This window comes from Armigeres subalbatus, chromosome 1, assembly GCF_024139115.2.
Source record: "Armigeres subalbatus isolate Guangzhou_Male chromosome 1, GZ_Asu_2, whole genome shotgun sequence".
NCBI lineage: Eukaryota > Metazoa > Arthropoda > Insecta > Diptera > Culicidae > Armigeres > Armigeres subalbatus.
The window spans coordinates 279,994,426-280,020,748 of NC_085139.1; positions in this window are offsets into that span (position 1 = coordinate 279,994,426).

Genomic DNA, 26,323 nt, shown 5'->3' on the forward strand with positions numbered 1-26,323 from the left:
GCAAGTCGTCCTCCACCTGATCGATCCACCTTGCCCGCTGTGCACCTCGCCTTCTTGTTCCCGTCGGATCGTTGTCGAGAACCATTTTCACCGGATTACTGTCCGACATTCTGGCTACGTGCCCGGCCCACCGCAGTCTTCCGATTTTCGCGGTGTGAACGATGGATGGTTCTCCCAACAGCTGATGCAATTCGTGGTTCATTCGCCTCCTCCACGTACCGTCCGCCATCTGCACCCCACCATAGATGGTACGCAACACTTTCCTTTCGAAAACTCCCAGTGCGCGTTGGTCCTCCACGAGCATCGTCCAGGTCTCGTGTCCGTAGAGAACTACCGGTCTTATAAGCGTTTTGTAGGTACGGCGGCGAACTCTATTCGATCGGAGCGTCTTGCGGAGTCCAAAGTACGTACGATTTCCAGCCACTATGCGTCTCCGAATTTCTCTGCTGGTATCGTTATCGGCGGTCACCAGTGAGCCCAAGTACGAATTCTTCAACCACCTCGATTTCGTCGCCACCGATAGAAACTCGTGGTGGGTGGCTCATTGACCTCTCTTGAGCCTTTTCCTATCATGTACTTCGTCTTCAACGTGTTGATAACTAGTTCAATCCGTTTAGCTTCGCTTTTCAGTCTGATGTAGGCTTCCTCCATCCTCTCAAAGTTACGTGCCATGATATCAATGTCGTCGGCGAAACCAAATAACTGGACGGACTTCGTGAAAATCGTACCACTCGTGTCAATCCCTGCCCTTCGTATTACTCCTCCAAAGCGATGTTGAATAGCAGACACGAAACGTGAACGGTTCAACTTCTCATAGAACTTTCGTGTGTGTGTGTTATGTGTGTTATTAGCGCGGTACAGTTGCTCCGTCTCTTCACGGTCTCGATCTTCCTGCTGGCGCTTTTTCCTCCGGAAAATCGAGTTTTGTCTGTTCCGCGCCCGTTTGTATCGTGCCTCGTTCGCCCTCGTGCGGTGTTGCAGCAATCTCGCCCATGCTGCATTCTTCTCCTCAACTATCTGCTCACATTCGCCGTCATACCAGTCGTTTCTCTGATCCGGAACCACCGTGCCTAGTGCAGCGGTTGCGGTGCTTCCAATGGCGGATCGAATATCTCTCCAGCCATCTTCAAGAGATGCTGCGCCTAGCTGCTCTTCCGTTGGGAGTGCCACTTCCAGCTGCTGCGCGTAGTCTTGGGCTAGTCTACCGTCTTGTAGCCGCCCAATGTTAAGCCGCGGCGGACGACTCCGACGCGTGTTGATCACCGTCGAGAGTTTTGAGCGCAGACATACTGCAACGAGGTAGTGGTCGGATTCAATATTCGCACTGCGGTAAGTGCGTACGTTCGTGATGTCGGAGAAGAATTTACCGTCGATTAGAACGTGGTCGATTTGGTTTTCCGTTACTTGATTAGGTGATTTCCATGTGGCCTTGTGGATATTTTTACGGGGGAAGAAAGTGCTTCGGACTACCATTCCGCGGGAGGCTGCGAAGTTTATGCATCGTTGGCCGTTGTCGTTCGATACGGTATGCAGACTATCCGGTCCGATAACCGGTCTATACATTTCCTCCCTTCCTACCTGAGCGTTCATGTCACCGATGACGATTTTGACGTCCCGCAGTGGGCATCCATCGTATGTCTGCTCCAGCTGCGCATAGAACGCTTCTTTCTCGTCGTCGGATCTCCCTTCGTGTGGGCTGTGCACGTTGATGATGCTATAGTTGAAGAAACGGCCTTTTATCCTCAGCTTGCACATCCTTGCGTTGATTGGCTGCCACCCAATCACGCGTTGGCGCATCTTTCCCAGCACTATGAAGCCGGTTCCCAGCTCGTTGGTGGTGCCACAGCTTTGGTAGAAGGTAGCCGCTCGATGCCCGCTTTTCCACACTTTCTGTCCTGTCCAGCAGATTTCCTGCAGCGCTACGACATCGAAGTTGCGGGGATGTAATTCATCGTAGATTATCCTGTCGCAACCTGCGAAGCCTAGCGACTTGCAGTTCCATGTTCCAAGCTTCCAATCGTGATCCTTTATTCGTCGCCCAGGTAGTTGCCGATTGTATCGAGTCGTAGAATCATTTTTGTCGTTCGTAATGGTTGTTTTTAAAGGCGGCTTATTGGGCCTGCGCAAACCTCCTGTCTCGTCGGAGGGCCGTCGTGTCAGGGCTGTTTAGCGTCCCACCTAACACCAGGACTTGGGTTTGTGCGCTTTGAGCGGCACACGGTCGCTTTGGCGGAGCCTACTTGCGGATTCATGCAGCTTTTTATAGAGGTTTAACAGGGCCCACTGTCAAACCCCACCACATCCTAGGCAGGCGCCACAACTCGCAGATGGCCTGGGGAGGGATCGTCAAGCCCTTGGACATAGTCAAGTGGATGAAAACAAGTTGCTTTGAGCATTATTCCATGAACGGTGTTTGACATTGAAGTCACCAATTACGAAGAATTTTGATTTGTTGCGAGTCAGAATTTGAAGATCAGCTTTCAACAAATTCTTTTGCTGCCCAGTGCATTGAAAAGGCAAATAGGCTGCAATGAAGGAAAATTGACCAAAATTTGTTTCAACAGAAACTCCCAAGGTTTCAAAAACTTTGGTTTCAAACGAAGAAAATAATTTATGTTTGATACGTCTATTAATGACAATGGCGACCCCACCACAGGCGCTGTCAAGACGATCATTTCTGTAGATAAAATAATTTGGATCTCTTTTAATGGAGAGTCCTGGTTTTAAATAAGTTTCTGTTATAATGGCAATATGCACATTATGAACTGTTAGGAAGTTGAATAATTCATCTTCCTTACCCTTTAGAGAGCGGGCATTCCAATTTAGAACTTTCACACAATTATTTAGATCCATTGAAACGGAGTCCAATAACAATTTTTTGTGTGTACTTTATACCAACCTGAACAGCTTCTGGTATGGTATTTGCTTTGAACATTGCATCAATCATGTGATGCAATTGTTCAGTTAAAAATCAAAATCGGAAGCAGACATGCTACCTGAATCGGCAACATGACCATTATTTTCCGTTGGGACATGGGTATAAACCTCATTTTGAGAAGAGAAATTTTGTCTACCAGCAGCGATGTTTGCATACGTAGGTACATTCGAAAAATTGGAATTTACTGAAGTGCTTGCTACCCGTTTTGTTTTGTTTGTGAATTGTGGTGGGTATGAATTGCTCGACCGGTAACTGGTTTCGAAATTTGAGCGTTTGAAAAATTTCTACCCGTCGAATCTGGGATCCGATTGGAATTTCCCGTCATCAATTTTGCACGGGAATTCAAAACTTTTTTGCGTGAAGAGCATTCCCAGAAATTGGATTTATGATTGCCGCCACAATTTGCGCATTTAAATTTATTGGAACCTTCTCTCACAGGACATGTGTCCTTGGCGTGAGAGGTTGCACCACGAATCATGCATTTAGCATCCATGTGACAATGTTTGGTTCCATGACCACACTTTTGGCACTTACGGCACTGGGTGGGGTTTTGAAATTTCCCCAGGCCTGCGGAAATGTTCCCATGTAACACGGACATGGGACATAATACAGGCCTTTTCCAAACTTTTCATATTATTTAGTTCACTTTTGTTAAAATGAACTAAGTAAAATTCTTGAGAAATGCCCTCTGGGAAGTACCAGAGTGAGATTTATTTTCATCTTAATTACTTGGACTGGTGAAAATCCAAGTAATTGAGAAATTTCAATTTTAATCTCATCCAGTGATTTATCATCACTGGGGAGACCTTTCAAGACGACTTTGAACAATCGCTCAGTTTTGTCGTCGTATGTGAAGAATTTATGGCGCTTCTCAGTTAAATACTGAAGAAGACTTTTGCGATCGTCAAAGGATCCCGGCAAAACGCGGCAGTCACCCTTCCTAGCAATCTGAAATGAAACCTTGATCCCCTGAAGGTTACTCAAAATCTCATTCCGGAAGCCAGAAAACTCGGCAACAGATACCACAATTGGCGGAATCCTTTGCTTTTTCGCATGAATCGAATCACCTGGGCTAGAGGTATATTCGATTTGCTCAATTTCATCATTTCATCAATATCAAAGCGACCGTGTGCCGCTCAAAGCGCACTAGCCTAGTCCTGGTCCTGGACTTTAAACAAATTTGACCCGACTGATCGAGCGTCTGTTCACCAAGGAGGTGCGGCTCCAACAGCGTCTGTTCGGGCATCCAGCGGCTGAGTATGAAATGCTATACCTAAGATGGCAGCCCCGTCCCGGTGGATAGGGAACCTTGGGCCAACAACCTACTGTTCCCGAAACATCAATTTGTTCGAGAATCCGATAATGAAAGAATACGGACTGATTTTACGGCGACGACTCTTAGCGCGAATTTTCGGACACGAATAGGAACATGGAACGTTTTAACCCTAGCCCAGCAGGGTAAATTGGCACAACTTGCCAATGAGGCACGCCGCATGAAGCTTGAGATCCTGGGACTGAGTGAAGTCCGTTGGCCAAACTTTGGAGAACACAGAACGCCGTCGGGACAAGTTCTGCTATACTCTGGTTTACGAGGTGAACACGCTCCCCGGCATCGCGGAGTTGGCTTCCTACTAAGCGCTCAGGCACACTCTGCGCTTATGAAGTGGGAACCTATAAGTGAAAGGATAATCGTTGCCAGATTTAGAGCACGGGTCCGAAACCTTACTATAATCCAATGTTATGCGCCAACCGATGCTGCCGATCTGCAAGACAAAGAGAACTTCTACAGTCAACTCAATGCCGTCGTAGATAGAATTCCGAAGGGTGATATCAAGATCTGTTTGGGCGACTTCAATGCGAAGATCGGATCCGACAACTCGAACCATGAGCGCATTATAAGAAGCCAAGGTCTCGGAGAAATGAGCGAAAACGGAGAGCTGTTCGCAGAATTTTGTGGTAATAACGACATGGTGATCGGGGGATCGCTCTTCCCTCATCGACCGGTTTACAAGGTCACGTGGGTCTCCGTGACGGCTTTACAGAAAATCAAATCGACCACATCTGTATCAGCCGGAAATGGAAACGGAGCCTTCTTGATGTACGGAATAAACGTAGTGCCGATATCGCGTCTGATCATCACCTCCTCATCGGCGAAATACGCCTGCGCATTGCGCGGATTCGTCGACAGGAGGAAAGAGTTGGACGACGATTCAACACACGCCGACTGGAAGATGCCACGGTGAAACGGTCCTTCGTTGAAGAACTGGAGACGCGTGCTGCAGATATTCCGGAAGGTGGCAGCGTGGAAGACCAATGGACCGCCATAAAGAATGCCTTCATCGCCACCAGCGAGAACAATCTGGGCGAACTACGCACCCAGAGAAAACAATGGATCACCGATGAGACCTGGAGGAAGATAGAGGAGCGAAGAGAAGCCAAAGCCGCGATAGAGCGATCGAAAACCAGAGGAGCCAAAGTCTTAGCCCGTCAACGATACGCGGCTCTTGAGAAGGAAGTAAAACGCTCATGTCGACGGGACAAGCGAGCGTGGGCAGACTCTCTGGCCGACGAAGGAGAGAGAGCCGCCGCAACCGGGGACATTCGCCTCCTCTACGATATCTCACGACGCTTAAGCGGGGCGAAGATGAATGCAACGATGCCTGTGAAAGACGCGAATGATCAGTTATTGATCGACCCAACTGACCAGCTGAAACGCTGGTTCGAGCACTTCGAACAACTTTTTCAAGTGCCAATCAGGCCATCACCACCTCGGCATGATCTGCCTAGGATCCGACGTATAACACGTGTCAATACCGAAGCTCCATCACTGCTAGAGATTCAAACAGCCATCCAAAGCATGAAATCGAATAAAGCCCCAGGGGTCGACCGCATATCAGCCGAGATGCTCAAAGCTGACCCCATGACATCCGCTCAACTACTGCATCGTTTATTTCGTAATATCTGGGACACCGCAACTTTCCCGGTCGACTGGATGCAAGGTATCTTAGTGAAGGTGCCCAAAAAGGGTAACCTGACTGTATGCGATAACTGGCGAGGCATTATGTTGCTGTGTACCGTTCTCAAAGTTCTGTGCAAAATTATCCTAGCCCGGATTCAGGAGAAGATCGATGCGACTCTCCGGCGGCAGCAAGCCGGATTCCGTGCCGGAAGATCCTGTGTGGACCATATTGTCACGCTCCGCATCATTTTGGAGCAGGTCAACGAATTCCAAGAGTCCCTTTACTTGGTATTCATTGACTACGAAAAAGCTTTCGACCGTCTCAATCACGAGAATATGTGGGGCGCCCTGAGACGCAAGGGGGTTCCTGAGAAAATCATCGGCCTCATCGAAGCATAGTACGAGGCCTTTTCGTGTAGAGTGCTGCACAATGGGGTCCTGTCCGACCCTATCCGGGTCGTAGCTGGTGTGAGGCAAGGATGTATTCTATCACCGTTACTGTTCCTCATCGTAATCGATGAGATTCTGGTAGATGCGATTGACCGTGAACCAAACCGCGGGCTGTTATGGCAGCCTATAACCATGGAGCACCTAAACGACTTCGAATTGGCGGATGACGTTGCACTACTCGCGCAACGGCGCTCTGATATGCAGAGTAAGCTCAACGACCTTGCCGATCGCTCCTCCTCGGCAGGTTTAGTCATCAACGTCAACAAAACCAAATCGTTGGATGTAAACACGGTGACTCCTTCCAGTTTCACAGTAGCCGGGCAACTAATGAAGAATGTAGAAAGCTTCCAATATCTTGGTAGCCAAATGGCGTCAGACGGCGGTACCAAGATCGACATAGGCGCACGGATCAAGAAAGCAAGGGCTGCCTTTGTGAGTTTAAGAAATATCTGGAAAAACAGGCAGATAAGTGAACGCACCAAAATACGAATTTTCAACTCTAACGTGAAATCTGTGCTGTTATACGCTAGCGAAACATGGTGTGTATCAGTGGAGAACACTCAACGGCTGCAGGTGTTCATTAACAGATGCCTGCGGTATATAATTCAGGCCTGGTGGCCTCACAACTGGATCTCAAACAATGAGCTCCATCGTCGTTGTCACCAGAGGCCGATAGCAACAGAAATTCGGGATCGGAAGTGGGGCTGGGTCGGCCACACTCTACGTAGGGGCGGAAACGAAATCTGTAAACAAGCATTAGACTGGAACCCAGCGGGACATCGCAGCAGAGGCAGACCCAGAGGCTCATGGCGGAGAAGCCTCAATAAAGAAATAAAAGAAGTCGACCGAAATCTAACCTGGCAACAGGTTAAAGCGATAGCCGGGCATCGCTCAGGATGGAGATCTTTCAAGTCGGCCCTTTGCACCACCGGAGGTGTACAGGATCCATAAGTAAGTAAGTAAGTCAATTTCATCATTAATCAAATCGAACTGATTACTCAGTTCGATTGGAGAAGAATTATTTCCGATATTAGAGTTAGAAGGAATATCTGAATTCTCCAGCTTCCTTAAATTTTTCCGCGCTTTGGCAGGATGGTCTTGAAACCTTGTTTCTCAGAAGGAAGTGGAGAATTCAGAGACTCCCCCTTCCTCTTGTTTTTATTAATGCTCATTGCTGAGCGTGGAGACGTGACCTTCTAAGAGGTTTTTCCCAGAACGGTGTCCCTGCAGGATTACCACCGCTTGTCGGAATTTTACTTCCGCAAACGGGTCCAACGTAAAACGAAGGCACGGGTCCTTGCAAAGATCGTAACAGGATCAGTTGGTACAAAAAGCGCTAAGAAGCACTGTTGAAATTAAAATAGCTTCGGGTAGTATTAAAACTTCCTTCCGCAAAGAGAGAAAGAACCGCACAGCACGAAAGCACGATGCGGTCTGATGGACCGGATTAATTATATGCCGATGATGAAGACATTGCATAAGTCTTGGTTGATCTGGTAGGTACCGTGGGCTGACCCCGAGAACATTTTGGAGAACCTTGAGCATCTCGTGCTCCTGAAAATTGATCACTGCCCCAACGATCAAGATGACTAAACTTGATTGACTGTTTAGATTTATCAAACAATGTGGTATAGGATCCAAACATTTCAGATTCATCTGCTTGGTCTCAGAAGCGAAATCTCCCCCAAGGTTTCGGATTTCGGGGTCTTCAGGGTATTGTTAAACTTGACCTCCAATATTTTTCCTGTGTAGTCGACATCCTGATATTTTTGCGTTTCTTGTTTTATAATACACGAGAAAGGCACCATCTCCGCTAAGTGGATTATTCTGTTTTTTTTTTGTAGGAAGGATTCCAACGGATTTCTTTTGCGTTGCCGAACGGATTTCTTTTGGGTTGCCAAATGGAATCTGTTTGGACTTCATAAAATCTTAGGTCTTTTTAAAGGACTTATTATGGATTCCCGAAATTTTTTTTTTGTTTTCTGGTCGGAACTCTTCTGGGCATCCGAACGAAGTACCTCTGGGCCTCAAAACAAAACCTTTATGGTGCTTTGAACAGAATCATTTAGGACTTGTTGAACGGAATCATTTTAGACTTCCGAACGGAATCCTTTTGGGTTTCTCAACAGAATTATTTGGGGAAGGGTCCTTTGGCCGAGACCCATCTGGCCGAAAGTGTAGTTTGACTGAAAGGGTTGTTTGGCCGAAAGCGTCATTTGGTCGAAAGGGTCGTTTGGCCGAAAGGGTAGTTTGGCTGAAAGGGTTGTTTGACCGAAAGGGTCATTTGGCCGAACGGGTCATTTGGCCAAAGGGTCATTTGGCAGAATAGGACATTTGGCCGAATAGGTTATTTAGCCGAATAGTTCATTCGAAAAGTGAGAAATTAGGAATGAGAAGAGAGACGTCTCACTTCTCACTCTTCATTTTTCTCTTCTCACTGTAAAAAGTGAGAAGCGCGAAATGAGTAGTGAGATGTCTCACTACCCCCTTCGCACTACTCAATCTCTGAAATACCCACCGCGTGAAAGCAGATGCTCTCCTCTTTCACATAATGGGTGAACTAAAATGTTCTATCGGGGGATCTAGAACAATTTATATTTTTTTCACTATTTTCGGTGCAAATTCCATATAAATTTCAAATGATAGCCGATTTAACCTCCCCCCCAAAATGTATGGGAAAATGACCCCCGATAGAACATTTTAAAAAAGCACCTACGTGAAAGAGGAAAACCAATACTTTCGTGTAGTGAGTGTTTTAGAGATACTGATTTTTTGAAAATAAGCCTCTTCGGACAAACACACCGTGTTCCGAATGGAGTTTCCGAAATGTATCTTTTGGGTTTCTAAACGGAATCCTTTTCGATTTCTGAACAAAATTTTTATGAAGGCTTTCGAGCAGCGCCTTTTAAGCTTTCGAAGATATTCCTTCTGGGTTTCCGAGTAGAATCCCGTAGAGTTCCAAGCGAATTCCTTTTGGACTTGTGGAAGAAATTCTGTTGAGCTTCTGAATGGAATTCGGTTGGGCTCATTTTAAATATTCGAACGGAATACATTTGGCCTTCTGAACGAAATTTTGTTAGTTTCCGAACGTAATCTTTTTCCGACTTTCAAAAAAAATTGGGCTTCTGAACGGATTTTTTTTTGCTTCCGAAGAATAAAGTTTTTATGGACTTTCAAATTGATCCAATGGCTATTGAACGGAATCCTTTTGATATTTCGAACGGAATTCTTGTTGGCTTATGAATGATATTCTTTTAATATTTCGAACTGAACTATTTGGGTTTCCGGGCGGAATCTTTTTGGGCTTCCGAACGGAACTCTGTTAGGCTTTCGAACAAAATTCTTCTGTACTTCCGAACGGAATCTTTTAGACCTTCGAAAGCAATCCTTCTGAACTTTCGCGGGTAGCCATTAAGGTTTCTTTGGGATTCGTAACAGAATCCTTTAGGCGGAACGGAACGGATTATTTTTTTTGATCTTTCGAACGGAATTAGCGGCCTTCTAGATGGAATTATTTTGGACTACCGAACGGATTTTTTAGGCTTTCGAAAGGAATCCTTTCCTACTTTTGAGCAGAATTTTCTTGGACTTATGAACGATGTCTTTTAGACTTCTGAATAGATTTATTTCGGGTTTCCGAATGGAATTTGTGAGCTTCCTAAAGGATTTTTTTTGGGTATTTGAACGGGACTCCCTTGCGGCTTCCGAATGGAATTCTTTTGAGCGTTCAAACGAAATACTTGTGGGCTCCCGATCTAAATTTGTTTTGCCTCCTATTGGAATCATGTTAGACTTTCTAACGGCAACGGAATCATTGTTGTTTTCCCAACTGAATCCTTTTGGGCTTCTAATCGGAATCTTTTTGGGCATTCGATTGGAATCCATTTCGACTTCCGAACGAAATTTGTATAAAAGCTTCCGAACGGTTTCCTTTTAGGCTTTCGAATGGAATTCTTTTTTCCTTTTTTCTCCTTTTGGACTTCTGAACGAAATTCTCTAAGGTTTTGAGCTTTCGAAAGAAAATCTTATGTTGTTCCTTGGATGGGTACAGCGAACCACTCGACCGGAATGATTTAATCAGACCATAACTAAGTTGGTCAACTCCAGAAACCGGATTCTGCCGGAGAGAGGAAGGTTTTTGAGCATGGGATACCATGGTCCAGGGCGAAAAACGGCTCAGGAGTGCAAAACGAAGAATTTAGTTTGTCGTTTTGTGAATCCGGAGGGATTCGAGAGTTGGAGAGAGCCGTAGATCTACTGGTGATGTTTCGCTGAAACTCTGCCGGATAATCGCTGACGGAGACTAAACTTAACCCAAGCACCCAGAAGTACGGATATGATGAGATGTTTTGGCCTAATCAACTCGCATTTAAGAGACAAGATGTATGTACCAACAGGTTGCGGTCACATCGATGGCGGTGGCCGAGTGGCCGCTAAAGAAGGTGGGCGAACCGTTGTTAAGGGCACTCCTGACGGAATCCAAGTTTCAAAATGCTCGCGTTTTCGGGGCACACCACTCGATATGGAGACGGCGCACAACTGTCATTTTTGTTGATTTGTTGATAGCTTTGCTGCGTCGCAGCATGCGTGAAAAAATAAAAAATGACAGTTGTGCGCTGCTTCTGTATAGAGTGGTGTGTCCCCGAAAACGCGAGCACATTGAAACTTGGATTCCGCGAGGAGTGACCTTAAGAGTAACTAAGCCCGCGCGTCCTCGACAGATTCGAGAAGCGCGATACCACGGTGATTAGACTTGGGCTGGATGATGCGCTTTCATATCCCCCATGAGGAGGAAAGGGTCGGGAGAATTGTTAATTATACCGCTTACCTTTCTGTCGTTGCCTGGTGGAGATCCATAGGGTAAGTAGTGATTTACCACGCCGACCTCGGTGACGGACTCCGACAGCTGGAAGGTCTTCGTCGAACTGAAGTACATCAAAAGAGTAAGGGTATGCGATAACACATTTTTCCTAACGAAACGAAACGAAACGAAATTTAAAATGTATGTGTTGATTCGGATCGAAACGAAACGAAATATAGATTTCTTTCGAGAATTTGGAACAATACGAAATCAAGGTTCATTTAATTCGAAATTTTTCGAAACGAAACGGAATATTTTTTTCCGCGGAATTTTTATTAAATTGGTTTTGTACGCAATTCTGATTTCACTTTTTCGAAGTCGAATAACTGTTTTGCGACCAAAAGAGTTATAATAACAGAAGCGGCAATCTGTGATAAATCGCCACATTCTCGCCGCATATACCATTATTGGCGATAAGGCAATACCCCAACATTTGTGCCGCTTTCAAAGGAATTCATCGTGGAGCGTGTGCTCCCGAATCTGATCAATTTTATATCAGATTTATTTCAGGGCCCTTCTTAGCCGTGCGGTAAGACGCGCTTAGCAAGACCATGCTAAGGGTGGCTGGGTTCGATTCAGTGACGGTCTAGGCGATTTTCGGTTTGGAAACTGTCTCGACTTTCTTGGGCATACAAGTATCATCGTGCTAGCCTCATGATATACGAATGCAAAATGGTAACTTGGCTTAGAAACCTCGCAGGTAATAATTGTGGAAGTGCTGAATGAACACTAAGCTGCGGGGCGGCTCTGTCCCAGTGTGGGGATGTAATGCCAATAAGAAGAAGAAGAAGTTATATCAGTGTTCTTGGGCTCACTGGTGACTGCCGAAAATGATACCAGCAGAGAAATTCGAAGACGCATAGTGGCTGGAAATCGTACATACTTTGGACTCCGCAAGACGCTCCGATCGAATGCGAACTCTATTCGCCGTACCAAACTGACAATCTACAAAACGCTCATTAGACCGGTAGTCCTCTACGGACACGAGACCTGGACGATGCTCGCGGAGGACCAACGCGCACTCGGAGTTTTCGAAAGGAAAGTGCTGCGTACCATCTATGGTGGGGTGCAGATGGCGGACGGTACGTGGAGGAGGCGAATGAACCACGAGTTGCATCAGCTGTTGGGAGAACCATCCATCGTTCACACCGCGAAAATCGGACGACTGCGGTGGGCCGGGCACGTAGCCAGAATGTTGGACAATAACCCGGTGAAAATGGTTCTCGACAACGATCCGACGGGCCCAAGTAGGCGAGGTGCGCAGTGGTCAAGGTGGATCTATCAGGTGGAAGATGACTTGCGGACCCTCCGTATACTGCGTGGTTGGCGACGTGTAGCCATGGACCGAGCCGAATGAAGAAGACTCTAATATACCCCAGGTTTTTTACGCGGTTGAATTTCTTTAATTTCTCAGTTAACCTGAACTTTCACAGCTTTTAAATACCACCTGAATTTTCTTTGATTTTTTATGAAGTTTTTCGTGAAGTTAACTCATTGTTTCATTGACACTGAAGGTCTTAAACGACTTAAACCAAACCATGTAAAAAAACCTGGTTGTACCGCACAGGCCACTTCGGCCTTAGTCTGAATAAATAATGATAAAATAATTATATCAGTAAGTATATAAAAATAAAGAAATTGTGAGATTTTTCATATACGGATTCAAATTTCGTTTAAAACCTTAGTTCACTTAAGAATTAGCGTGGTTTTACAGTATTGACTTAGTCAAAATTAGAAAATGAATGTCTAGATTTTTTTTTTATTTAGTGGGAAACTAAATTACGTATCCTCTGCCAGGCTTATAAGCAGTTAGAGAATTGATATTACTGAATCAACATTTGAAAAGGACGTATCAGCCAAAATGTATTCCTTCTTATTCTTTGTCTACATATATGGCATACATTTGCTCACTAGAAGAATCCTGTGCACCGTTCTGAAATGCACAAAGATATGTATTTCAGATTGAATTTCACAGACCCATAGTCTTATATACAATCAGCTCGACAAACTAAGCTATTGTCTGTGTGTCCTTGGCATATGAGAATAGCTGTTATGGTCAGCAATCAAAAGTACCTAAAGAACTTTCAGAAATTTATTTTATTTTTTTGTTTTTTTTTGCAAATTCCATCCAAAGATCTCGAAATACCCACAAATCTGCAATGTTCCTTACATATTGTACAAATAGTCAACAAAGAGCTTATTAGCTTGATTAATTATACTACACATCGTAGTTGCTAATCATGATTGGCCGAGAAAAAACAAATATGCACAGCTCATTAATTAAATAATATTCTTGGGATACCAAAAAGTTATTTTTATTGTATACTAGCAGACCCGACGAACTTTGTTTGGCCTTAAATTGATTTATTCTCTGCTTAGTTCTCGTGTTGTGTAGAAATTTCTGTTTCATTTGTATGGGAGCCCCCCTTTCCAAAGGAGGGATGGGTCTCGAAACATCTTAAGAACATTCCCTGGTCCCAAAAACCTCTGCATACAAATTTTCACGCCGATCGGTTCAGTAGTTTCGGAGTCTATAAGGTTCAGACAGACCGAAATTCATTTTTATGTATATAGAAGAAGAAGAAGATTGCTTCGGAGTTTCAAATTCATGGCCAATAACGATTAGGAGAGGAAAATTAGTTTAATACTCATTGTTATAAGAGACCGAGGAATGCTCTGCATCTGCGTGAGCGTTACGGGAAAGGAATCATTGGTTAGTTGAGAAGGTAATTCATTTGAAACCTCGTGGTAATGGTAAGTTACAAAATATTTATTGTATACGAAGTTATTTTGAAAACAAGAAAACTAAAACTAAGTTTCAAATCAATCCAACGCAAGATCAATGTGATTCGTTTAATAATCTACGATAAACACGATCGATTCCGCACTAAATAATTTTGTGCTCTTCGATGCAGACATTAGTTTTATCACTTCGCGTTTTCCCACACTAGCTGGCGTGATTAGCATCAACACGATCGATTGCACACTGGTTAAACAAATGTCTGCTACGCGAGGCAGATTTTTTTCACTTCGCGTTCTCCTGGACTAGCTGCCGTCTCATAACCAGCAGCAACACGATCGATTCCGCATTCATATTGTGCAAATGCAAACAAATATCACAAAATTTAAATTTGGATCATGGAAACACTGAAGACGTTTTATAGAAGAAAACTACATACGTCTTTGTCGATTAAGAATGGAATTATGTAGTAAGCGTTAATAGAAAAAAATGTATAACCAAAAGTTTTGAAAACAACTTTACGATTTTGTTTAGCGGTGCAGCCAAAATTTTTGATAATATAAAGTATGGTTTAAGTTTAAATTTGTTTCGAAATTTCGCGGAATTCCGTTAAATTTCGTTAGAAGCTAGTTTTTTCTAGCGAAATTTTTGTAATTTTACGAAACGAAACGAAATCAAGAAATCAGATTTCGCCATGCTCAAATTCCGCGAAATTCCGCGGAATTTCGTTTCGAACCACCTGAAACGAAATTTTTCGAAATACCGCATATGCTTACAAAAGAGACATCCCGAAGAAACGCTATCGCCACCGAATGCCGGATATTCGAATTCACCTTGATGGTCCACTTATACATCCCTCCATATGTGCGGCCCATGGCATCGAGTACACCAAAATTGACCTCCTGAAGACCAATAAATCGTGGCAGGCTGTTCCTGAAGTTCCTTTCCTGAAGTTGATGGTCCTCTGGAAACAGAGATTGACTTCCAGTGAAAGATTGGGGTCGAGAAGGAATCAAGTGTGCCACTTTGGTCCGAATCAGTAGAAGGTAGGATATACGTTCGATATACCAGTCGTGTTGGACTGGTCAGAGCGGAAGAAACCAGGCTGTTGTCCCCTGAAAAAAAAAACTGGAGGGATGTCTTCATCAACGGGAGACTCGTGCAAGGTCAGATTTGTTTGTTTTTTGAACCCAAGGAGTGGATCGGAATAAGGAGCTGGACCAAATCGCTGGAAGTTGTAAGACTATAATCAAAGTCAGAGTGCCTGAGATTCCTGGAATGCTGGGTTTGTTGAGACTTAATTCCCTGATTGTTACGGTACGAGGGGTTAAATGAGCCATGCGATCGCTGTATACTGGTTGGTCGATGAAAGGCTTCAAACGTCTTCTTGTCTTCTTGTCTTCTTGTCTTCTTGTCTTCTTGTCTTCTAGTATTCTTGTTTGCTTGTCCTGACAAGAAAGAGAACGAGAAGTCAATTGTTTCCTGTCTCCTTCTTCTAAGTGAAATTATTTTTTAGATAAAAAAATCGAAAACTAAAAGTAAATTATTTGCTTGCATCAATCCCTCAATTGTGGAATTGAGCTAAATATTTACTAAAGCAACACCGCACAGCAGGAGTCGGTAAACAAAAACCATCCTCGGAGGTTAGAGACACGGTGCAATAAAATAAGACAGAGTGTTCACAATAACCACATTCCATTCCCCCGAAAGGGAGTTTACCTTCGCCCTTGCTCCTAGTGATACCAGCAGACGCCACGCAGCAGAATAAGTGATTGTGTATCTTTCGCCATGTGGAAAATGCATCTTTTTCCAGCGATAACGACAGTAAGACACATTCGCAAAAAGCAAGGCAAATGTTTTGCTTCCCATCCACTGGGGAAAATGGAAACATTATTCATTTTTTCTACTCCGCCAACAGAAAAAAAAAACCAAGGAAAAAGCAAGTCGTATCGCAACACCTTATAAAAGTCATCAGCCCAGATGTGTTTGCTTTTTTTTTTGTTGCTCCCTGGAAAGCAAAGTGTTAATTATGTGACACGGGCACAGCTTTTCCAGTGCAAAAGACTTGTTGTCAGAATTTTTCTTCACCAACCACCGCAGTTTTATTCTTTATTTCATCTTGGTGCAATTTATTTTTACTGCTTGCAATCATGCCAGTGACAGACACACGACTGACTGACGACCATTATCGTTACTCCAAAGGAAGCGCTGTTTTTCATCAGTTTTCCGCCCCAAGGTGGGCGCCCTACTGGTGTGTGAAATTTAATACGGCGAAGACGACGATGACGATCCGGCAAACCACATGCGCCATTCAACGGCTTAAATGGAGCGAAATTTACACCCGACCGCGAATTATGGGTGCTAATAATAAAATAAAAGCATTCGCGATTCTGCGGTTCAGCGGAAGCAGCACTCACGTCACATATGGTGGGCGGTGGGTGGTCGGATATGCACCTGCCCGTGTGTTGTGCCAGGATATCGGGAGGGTTTTTATTTCCGCAAATGGCGTTATGCCACCACCGTCGCTCCATATTCGCCACAGGACGTCACTTCGTGGCGGTGTGATTGAGTTCAATTTAGCGCGCCGGTGCCAAATGACTGCCACCCGTTAGCGGTTCCGTGCGATTGACTGACGACGGTGTTGTACTTTTCCGGATGGTTGCTCAACTAGTGCAGTTGGAGTCAATTGTTGACGAGTTGAAACCTGATCGTTATGCTTTTCTGAACAATTGGGTTTTATTTCACTGAAATAATGGACTTTTTGTAGAAGGCTTATTGCGTAAAGCCTAATTTGTTATACAAATAAGATCAATGAAATAGCAAAATGTTTGTCTTTAAAACTCAAAAGCTATTTGAGAGTTCTGAAAGCGACTTAGCTGTACAAGTTGCGATGATGCCCGACGGAATTATCGTCAGAATACTGACGGAACCTTTCTCGAAATCTTGACGGAGTCTTTGTTAGGATTCTTACGGAATTCGGAAGAATTCTGAAGGAATCCTTGTAAGGATTCGGAAGGACTCCTTGTAAGGATTCGGAAAGAATCCTTGTAAGGATTCGGAAGCAATCCTTATTGGGATTCTGGCGGCATCCTTGTTGAAAACCTGACGGAATCCTTGTCAGGATTCTGACAGAATCTTTGTCAGGATTTGAAAGGAATCCGCATTAGGATTCTGTTGATTAGGACGAAATTCTTGTAAGAATTGTGACCGATTTCTTGTTAGGATTCTGAAGGATTCCTCGTCACGTCCTCGTCAGTATTCTGATGGAACCTTTCACTGACGGGATCGTCGTCATAGTTTTGATGGAAACCTCATCGTAATCCTTGACCTTGGCGGAATCCTTGTCAGAAGCTTGACGGAATCCTCTTCATAAACATGACGAATCCCTTGTCAGCATTGTTCTATTACCATTTTTATATTTCATCGATTTTCAGCATATTTTTGCGTTTTCACAATCCCATGTAGCTTCAGTCTTAGTTTTAGGCGTAGCCCAAAAATAAACGTCATCACTAATCGACTTTGCGGCCGTGCACTTGTTCGATTCCAGAATGCTTGACGCATTCGCATATATCATCAGCGTGGATATTTCTTTTCTCGGAAACTGCACGCTCTTTTGATTCCTATTAACAGATGGGAATTCTCTCAGAACTAGAAACTTAAAATAATTCCTCGAAGATTGAAAAGTACTGCCATGCGATCGGATACATTATGAATCAATTATTGTTTTCCACTCGTTCAAGGAAATCTACCTTCCGGTCCTCCATAAATTGTCGCCATAAAACACGCACTGACTGGTCGATGTGTTTCGTTATCCTTGAGTCAGCCCCAGTTGGAGTGCAAACCCCACGGGAGAGCAAACCTTGAGACGATCCGACCCATCCTTGTGGTGCAGTGGTGCATGTCGAGTCCATTAAAATAATAATGGCTGCTCCCTGAGTGCGGTGTTCAGATTCTTTTTTTTTTTGTTTCATAAGCGACTAGCGGGAAGGTACTGCAGAAGCATTACGGCCGTTAGTCGATGGATAAATTAATTAGAGCAAAACAAGCGCTGAGTAATGGATGCACGGCAGAAATAAGAAGCTTCCCCGGTATTGATAACAATCGAAAACATTTCTCTCAGTGGGTGAAGATGGAATTTTCTTTCTATGTTTGCATCCCCACCAAACGGACGTCCGTGCTGCAGTTACGTAAGGGATGACATTCCGGTCGTGATTGTCGCCGCGGCTAGCTCCAACGAGATGTAAGAAACGTCTTTGTCACGTCGTCGTTGCCGTCGATTGTGATTTCTTCTTTCCTTTATGCGATATGAGCCACCAGTGGATCCGTTCGAGTCAGTTAGTAGAGGGAAACTTTCTCCTTTATGGTTCTATTGATGTAGTTTCCCAAGGATAATGGTAATGATAATGGGATGGTAGAATGGAGCTCAGTTTTGATTTCTTATCCGTGCAAGATTAATGATTTGTTGCTTTGGATGGTTCCCTGAGTAACACAGATATGATGGTCAGATAGAAAGGCAAACAATTTTTATTATGACTTTACCAAAGACAAGCCCAGTCAATACGAACTCGGATATAATGCCACATAAGATGCTAAAGTGGAGGCGATATACGTAAGGGAAGGAGGGGCAATATGCCCTAGCTAATCATAGACTGCACTTCTCCGACATTATCGACGTCAGGACATATCGTGGCGCTAACATCGACTCTGACCACTATCTGGTGATGGTTAAACTGCGCCCCAAAACTATCCGTCATCAACAATGTTCGGTACCGACGACCGCCGCGGTACGACCTAGAGCGACTGAAGCAACCTGATGTCGCCACTGCATACGCGCAGCATCTCGAGGCAGCGTTGCCGGAAGAGGGTGAGCTCGATGGGGCCCCTCTTGAGGACTGCTGGAATACAGTCAAAGCAGCCATTAACGACGCAGCGGAGAACAACGTCGGGTATATGGGTCGAAGTCGACGGAACGATTGGTTCGACGAAGAGTGCAGACAGATTCTGGAGGAGAAGGACGCAGCGTGGGCGGTCGCGCTGCAGCAAGGTACCCGGCAGAACGTGGAAGCGGAGACAGCAGACCCGCCTTTTCCAGGAGAAGAAACGCCGCCTGGATGAAGCGGAGTGCGAGGATACACTCAAGATACACGCAAGTTCTATCAGAAGCTCAACGTATCCCGCAAAGGCTTTGTGCCACAAGCCGAAATGTGCCGGGATAAGGATGGGACCATATTGACGGACGAACGTGTGGTGATCGAAAGGTGGAAGCAGCACTACAAGGAACATTTGAATGGCGCTGAGAGTACATGCAGTGAAAATCAAGGCAGCGGAGGAGATGAGTACGTCAGTTCTGCGGACGTTGGAAGCCAACCAGCCCCCACCTTGAGGGAAGTTAAGGATGCCATTCAACAGCTAAAGACTAATAAAGCAGCTGGTAAGGATGGCATCGGAGCTGAGCTCATCAAGATGGCCCCGGAAAAGCTGGCCACTTGCCTGCACAAACTGATAGTCAGAATCTGGGAAACCGAACAGCTACCGGAGGAGTGGAAGGAAGGGGTTATATGCCCCATCTACAAGAAAGGCGACAAACTGGAGTGTGAGAACTTTCGAGCGATCACCATCCTTAATGCCGCCTACAAAGTGATATTCCAGATCATCTTCCGTCGTCTGTCACCATTAGTGAACGAGTTCGTGGGAAGTTATCAAGCCGGCTTCGTTGACGGCCGCTCGACAACGGACCAGATCTTTACTGTACGGCAAATCCTTCAAAAATGCCGTGAATACCAGGTCCCAACGCACCATCTGTTCGTTGATTTCAAGGCGGCATAGACCGCGTAGAGCTATGGAAAATTATGGACAAGAACAGCTTCCCTGGGAAGCTTACCAGACTGATCAAAGCAACGGTGGATGGTGTGCAAAACTGTGTGAAGATTTCGGGCGAACACTCCAGTTCGTTCGAATCGCGCCGGGGACTAAGACAAGGTGATGGACTTTCGTGCCTGTTGTTCAACATTGCGCTAGAAGGTGTCATGCGGAGAGCCGGGTGTAACAGCCGGGGTACGATTTTCAACAGATCCAGTCAATTTATTTGTTTCGCGGATGACATGGACATTGTCGGCCGAACATTTGCAAAGGTTGCAGAACTGTACACCCGCCTGAAACGTGAAGCAATAAATTGGACTGGTGGTGAATGTGTCAAAGACAAAGTACATGCTTGTGGGCGGAACCGAGCGCGACAGGGCCCGCCTGGGAAGCAGTTTTACGATAGACGGGAATACCTTCGAGGTGGTCGAGGAATTCGTCTACCTCGAATCCTTGCTAACGGCTGACAACAACGTTAGTCGTGAAATACGAAGGCGCATCATCTGTGGAAGTCGGGCCTACTACGGGCTCCAGAAGAAACTGCGGTCGAAAAAGATTCGCCACCGCACCAAATGTGTCATGTACAAGACGCTTATAAGACCGGTTGTCCTCTACGGACATGAAACATGGACAATGCTCGAGGAGGACTTGCAAGCACTCGCAGTATTCGAGAGACGGGTGCTTAGGACCATCTTTGGCGACGTGCAAGAAGACGGTGTGTGGCGACGAAGAATGAAGCACGAGCTCGCCCAGCTCTCGGAGAACCCAGCATCCAGAAGGTAGCTAACGCCGGAATGATGAGATGGGCAGGGCAGATGTTGCAAGAATGCCGGACAGCAACCCTGCAAAGATGGTGTTCGCTTCAGATCTGGCAGGTACGAGACGGCGTGGAGCGCAGCGAGCGAGGTGGGCAGACCAGGTGCAAAACGACTTGGCGAGCATGGGTGCATTCGAGGATGGAGAGATGCGGCCTCGAACCGTGCATTGTGGCGTCAAATTGTTGATTCAGTGTTATCTGTTTAGATGTAAACTAAATAAATGAAAAAATAAATGAACAAGGAGTTAATCGTTGCAATAGAAGATTGCAACGATTTTTATCTAAAATTGGAAATTATTTTGTTGGACATTTGTTGCAATGTTTCAATATTACAAATTCTATGAAGTTCATTGGTACTATACCACGGAGGCAACTACAGAATCATTTTCAAAATTTTATTTTGAATCCTCTGGAGTGCCCTCTTTCTGGTATTGCAGCAACTAGTCCATATTGGCACAGCATACAACATGGCAGGTCTAAAAATTTGTTTGTAAATCAAAAGTTTGTTCTTAAGACAAAGTTTTGATTTTCTGTTTATAAGTGGATATAGACACTTAATATATTTTTGTTACATTTGGCTTGAAGGCCTTCAATGTGATTTAAAAAAAAGTTAATTTTTGATCTAGAAGAAGTCCTAAATATTTAGCTTCGCTAGACCAATTAATTGGAACCCCATTCATAGTGACAATATGTCTGCTAGAAGGTTTCAAATAAGAAGCTCTCGGCTTATGTGGAAAAATAATAAGCTGAGTTTTGGAAGCATTCGGGGAAATTTTCCATTTTTGCAAGTAAGTGGAGAAAATATCCAAACTTTTTTGCAATCTACTACAAATGACACGAAGGCTTCGCCCTTTGGCTGAAAGGCCCGTGTCATCTGCAAACAAAGATTTTTGACACCCTGGTGGTAAATCAGGTAAGTCAGAAGTAAAATGTTATACAAAATGGGCCCCAGTATGCTGCCTTGGGGACACCAGCCCTTACAGGTAATCTATCAGATTTAGTATTCTGATAGTTTACCTGCAGTGAGCGATCTGATAAATAATTTTGGATCAGTTTAATGCTGTACAGAGGAAAGATTAAAATTCATCAATTTTACAATCAAACCTTCATGCCAAACACTGTCAAATGCTTTCTCTATATCAAGAAGAGCAACTCCAGTCGAATATCCTTCAGATTTGTTGAGCCGAATTAAATTCGTTACTCTTAATAACTGATGGATGGTTGAATGCCCATGGCGAAAACCAAATTGCTCATCAGCAAAAATAGAATTGTCATTAATATGAACCATCATTCTATTTAAAATAATCTTTTCAAACAGTTTGCTTATTGAAGAAAGCAAACTGATAGGGCGATAACTAGAAGCCTCAGCTGGATTTTTGTCCGGCTTCAAAATTGGAACAACTTTGGCGTTTTTCCATTTATCTGGAAAGTATGCCAATTGAAAACATTTGTTAAATAAATTAACTAAAAAGGATAAAGAGCTCTCAGGAAGTTTTTGATATGTATGTAAAAATACCATCATCACCCAGGGTTTCATATTTTTAAATTTTCTAGTAATAGATCTCACTTCATCCAAATTGGTTCCCAATGAAGGGTCAAAAACATTCTCTTGATTGAGAATGTCTTCGAAGCTCCGTGTAACCTGATCCTCAATTGGACTAGTGAGACCTAGACTAAAATTATGGGCACTCTCGAACTGCTGAGCAAGTTTTTGAGCCTTTTCACCATTTGTTAATAAAATTTTATTTCCCTCTTTAAGCGCTGGAATTGGCTTTTGAGGTTTTTTAAGAATTTTCGTTAATTTCCAAAAGGGTTTCGAACTGGGATCCAACTTCGAGACATTATTCTCAAAGTTGGTATTTCTCAGAATAGCGAAACGTTTTTAATTTTAATTTGCAAATCTCGCCAAATAACTTTCAACGCGGGATCGCGAGTTCTTTGGTATTGCCTTCTTCTCACATTTTTAAGACGGATCAGTAGCTGAAGATCGTCGTCAATAATAATGGAGTTGAATTTAATTTCACATTTAGGAATTGCAATGCCTCTGACTTCGACAATTAAATTTGTCAAAGATACGAGAGCATTATCAATATCACTTTTGGTATCGAGAGGAATATCAACATCAAAATTCCTATCGATATACGTTTTATATAAATCCCAATCAGCCCTATGATAATTGAAAGTAGAGCTGATTGGATTATAAATGGCTTCTTGTGAGATTTCAAATGACACAGGAAGGTGATTGAAGTCAAAGTCAGCATGAGTTACCAATTGGCCACACAACTGACTTGAACCCGTTAAAACTAAATCATTTGTAGAAGGATTTCAACTGAAAAAAAAAACAAGTTGGTCTATTGGGATATTGAATAGTATAATATCCCGCAGAACAATCTTCAAATAAAATTTTACCATTGGAATTGCTTTGAGCATTATTCCATGAACGGTGTTTGGCATTGAAGTCACCAATTACGAAGAATTTTGATTTGTTGCGAGTCAGAATTTGAAGATCAGCTTTCAACAAATTCTTTTGCTGCCCATTGCATTGAAAAGGCAAGTAGGCTGCAATGAAGGAAAATTGTCCAAACTTTGTTTCAACAGAAACTCCCAAGGTTTCAAAAACTTTAGTTTCAAACGAAGAAAATAAATTAAGTTTGATACGTCTATTAATGACAATGGCGACCCCACCACAGGCGCTGTCAAGACGATCATTTCTGTAGATAGAATAATTTGGATCTCTTTTAATGGAGAGTCCTGGTTTCAAATAAGTTTCTGTTAAAATGGCAATATGCACATTATGAACTTTTAGGAAGTTGAATAATTCATCTTCCTTACCATTTAGAGAGCGGGCATTCCAATTTAGAACTTTCACACAATTATTTGGATCCATTGAAACGGAGTCCGATAACAAAGTCCGATTTGCTTTGAACATTGTATCAGTATTTGTGATGCAATTATCCAGTTAAAAATCGAAATCGGAAGCAGTCATGCTACCTGAATCGGCAACATGGCCGTTATTTTCCGTTGTGACATGGGTATAAACCTCATTTTGAGAAGAGAAATTTTGTCTACCAGCAGCGATGTTTGCATACGTAGGTACATTGGAAAAATTGGAATTTACTGAAGTGCTTGCTACCCGTTGACGAGCAGCAAAATTTGTTTGTGAATTGTGGTGGGTATGAATTGCTCGACCGGTAACCGGTTTCGGAATTTGAGCGTTTGAATTATTTCTGCCCGGCGAATCTGAGATCCTATTGGAATTTCCCGTAATCAATTTTGCACGGGAAGTCAAAACTTTTTTGCGTGAAGAGCATTCCCAGAAATTGGATTTATGATTGCCCCCACAATTGGCACATTTAAATTTATTGGAATCTTCTCTCACAGGACATACGTCCTTGGCGTGAGAGGTTCCACCACAAATCATGCATTTAGCATCCATGTGACAATGTTTGGTTCCATGACCCCACTTTTGGCACTTACGGCACTGGGTGGGGTTTTGGAGATTTCCCCAGGCCTGCGGAAATGTTCCCATGTAACACGGACATGAGACATAATACAGGCCTTTTCCAAACTTTTCATATTATTTAGTTCACTTTTGTTAAAATGAACTAAGTAAAATTCTTGAGAAATGCCCTCTGGGAAGTACCGGAGTGGGATTTCTTTTCATCTTAATTACTTGGACTGGTGAAAATCCAAGTAATTGAGAAATTTCAATTTAATCTCATCCAGTGATTTATCATCACTGGGGAGACCTTTCAAGACGACTTTGAACAATCGCTCAGTTTTGTCGTCGTATGTGAAGAATTTATGGCGCTTCTCAGTTAAATAGTGAAGAAGACGTTTGCGATCGTCAAAGGATCCCGGCAAAACGCGGCAGTCACCCTTCCTAGCAATCTGAAATGAAACCTTGATCCCCTGAAGGTTACTCAAAATCTCATTCCGGAAGCCAGAAAACTCGGCAACAGATACCACAATTGGCGGAATCCTTTGCTAGAGGTGTATTCGATTTGCTCAATTTCATCATTAATCAAATCGAACTGATTGCTCAGTTCGATTGGAGAAGAATTATTTCCGATATTAGAGTTAGAAGGAATATCTGAATTCTCCAGCTTCCTACTCTTTTTTTCCGCGCTTTGGCAGGACGGTCTTGAAACCTTGTTTCTTTGAAGGAAGTTGAGAATTCAGAGACTCACCCTTCCTTCCTTTTTTATTAATGCTCATTGCTGAGCGTGGGGACGTGACCTTCTAAGACAGCGGTTCTCAACCTTTTTCTAAAGAGGTACCTCTTCGAAGTTCTGCAATAATTTAGGTACCCCCTCTTCAAAGTAGGCTTCCTAGCCCTTTGATAAAAATAATTCCAAGCCCTTTGGAAGGAGGGTTGCCAGCCTCTTGAAAGAAGCTTCTGAATCTCTTGAAAGTAGGCTTCCGCACCTCTTGATAAGAGGCTTCTGAGCCTCTTGTAGAGAGGATTTCAAGCATCGTGAATGGCTGCTTTCGAGTCGCTTAAAAGGAGGCTTCCTTTGCATCTTTAAAGGACGCTTCTGAAAGTATTCTTCCAAGCCTCTTGAAAGAAGAATTCCGAGCTTCTTGGAGGGAGGCTTCCGAGTATCTTAAAATCAGGCTTCCAAACCACTTGAAATCAGGCTTCTGAACCACTTTAAAGTAGGTTTTCGAGCTTCTTGAAAGTAGGCTTACGAGCTACGGCTCAAGTCTCTTGAAAGGAGGGTTCCAAGTCTCTTGAAAGGAGGTTTCCGAGCCTCTTGAAAGGAGGCTTCCGAGCCTCTTGAAAGGAGGTTTCCGAGCCTCTTGAAAGGAGGTTTCCAAGCCTCTTGAAAGGAAATTTCAAAGCCTCTCGGAAGGAGGTTTCCAAACTTCTTGGAAGCAGGTTTCCAAACTTCTTGGAAGCAGGTTTCCAAGCCTCTTGGAAGGAGGTTTCCAAGCCTCTTGGAAGGAGGCTTCCAAGCCTCTTGGAAGGAGGCTTCCAAGCCTCTTGGAAGGAGGCTTCCAAGCCTCTTGGAAGGAGGCTTCCAAGCCTCTTGAAAGGAGGCTTCCAAGCCTCTTGAAAGGAGGCTTCCAAGCCTCTTGAAAGGAGGCTTCCAAGCCTCTTGAAAGGAGGCTTCCAAGCCTCTTGAAAGGAGGCTTCCAAGCCTCTTGAAAGGAGGCTTCCAAGCCTCTTGAAAGGAGGCTTCCAAGCCTCTTGAAAGGAGGCTTCCAAGCCTCTTGAAAGGAGGCTTCCAAGCCTCTTGAAAGGAGGCTGCCAAACTTCTTGAAAGGAGGCTTCCAAGCCTTTTGATGGGAGGCTTCCTGCCCCTTTGAACGGAGGCTCCCGGGCTTTTGAAAGGAGGCTTCCGTGCCTCTTGAAAGGAGGCTTCCGTGCCTCTTGAAAGGAGGCTTCAAGCCTCTTGAAAGGAGGCTTCAAGCCTCTTGAAAGGAGGCTTCAAGCCTTTGAAAGGAGGCTTCCAAGCCTCCTGAAAGGAGGCTTCAAGCCTCTTGAAAGGAGGCTTCCAAGCCCTATTGAAAGGAGGCTTCCAAGCCTCTCGAAAGGAGGGTTCCAAGCCTCTCGAAAGGAGGCTTCCAAGCCTCTTGAAAGGAGGATTCCAAGCCTCTTGAGATGAGGCTTCCAGGCTTTTGAAAGGAGGTTTCCAAGCCTCTTGAAAGGAGGATTCCAAACCTTTTGAAAGGAGGATTCCAAGGAAATTTCT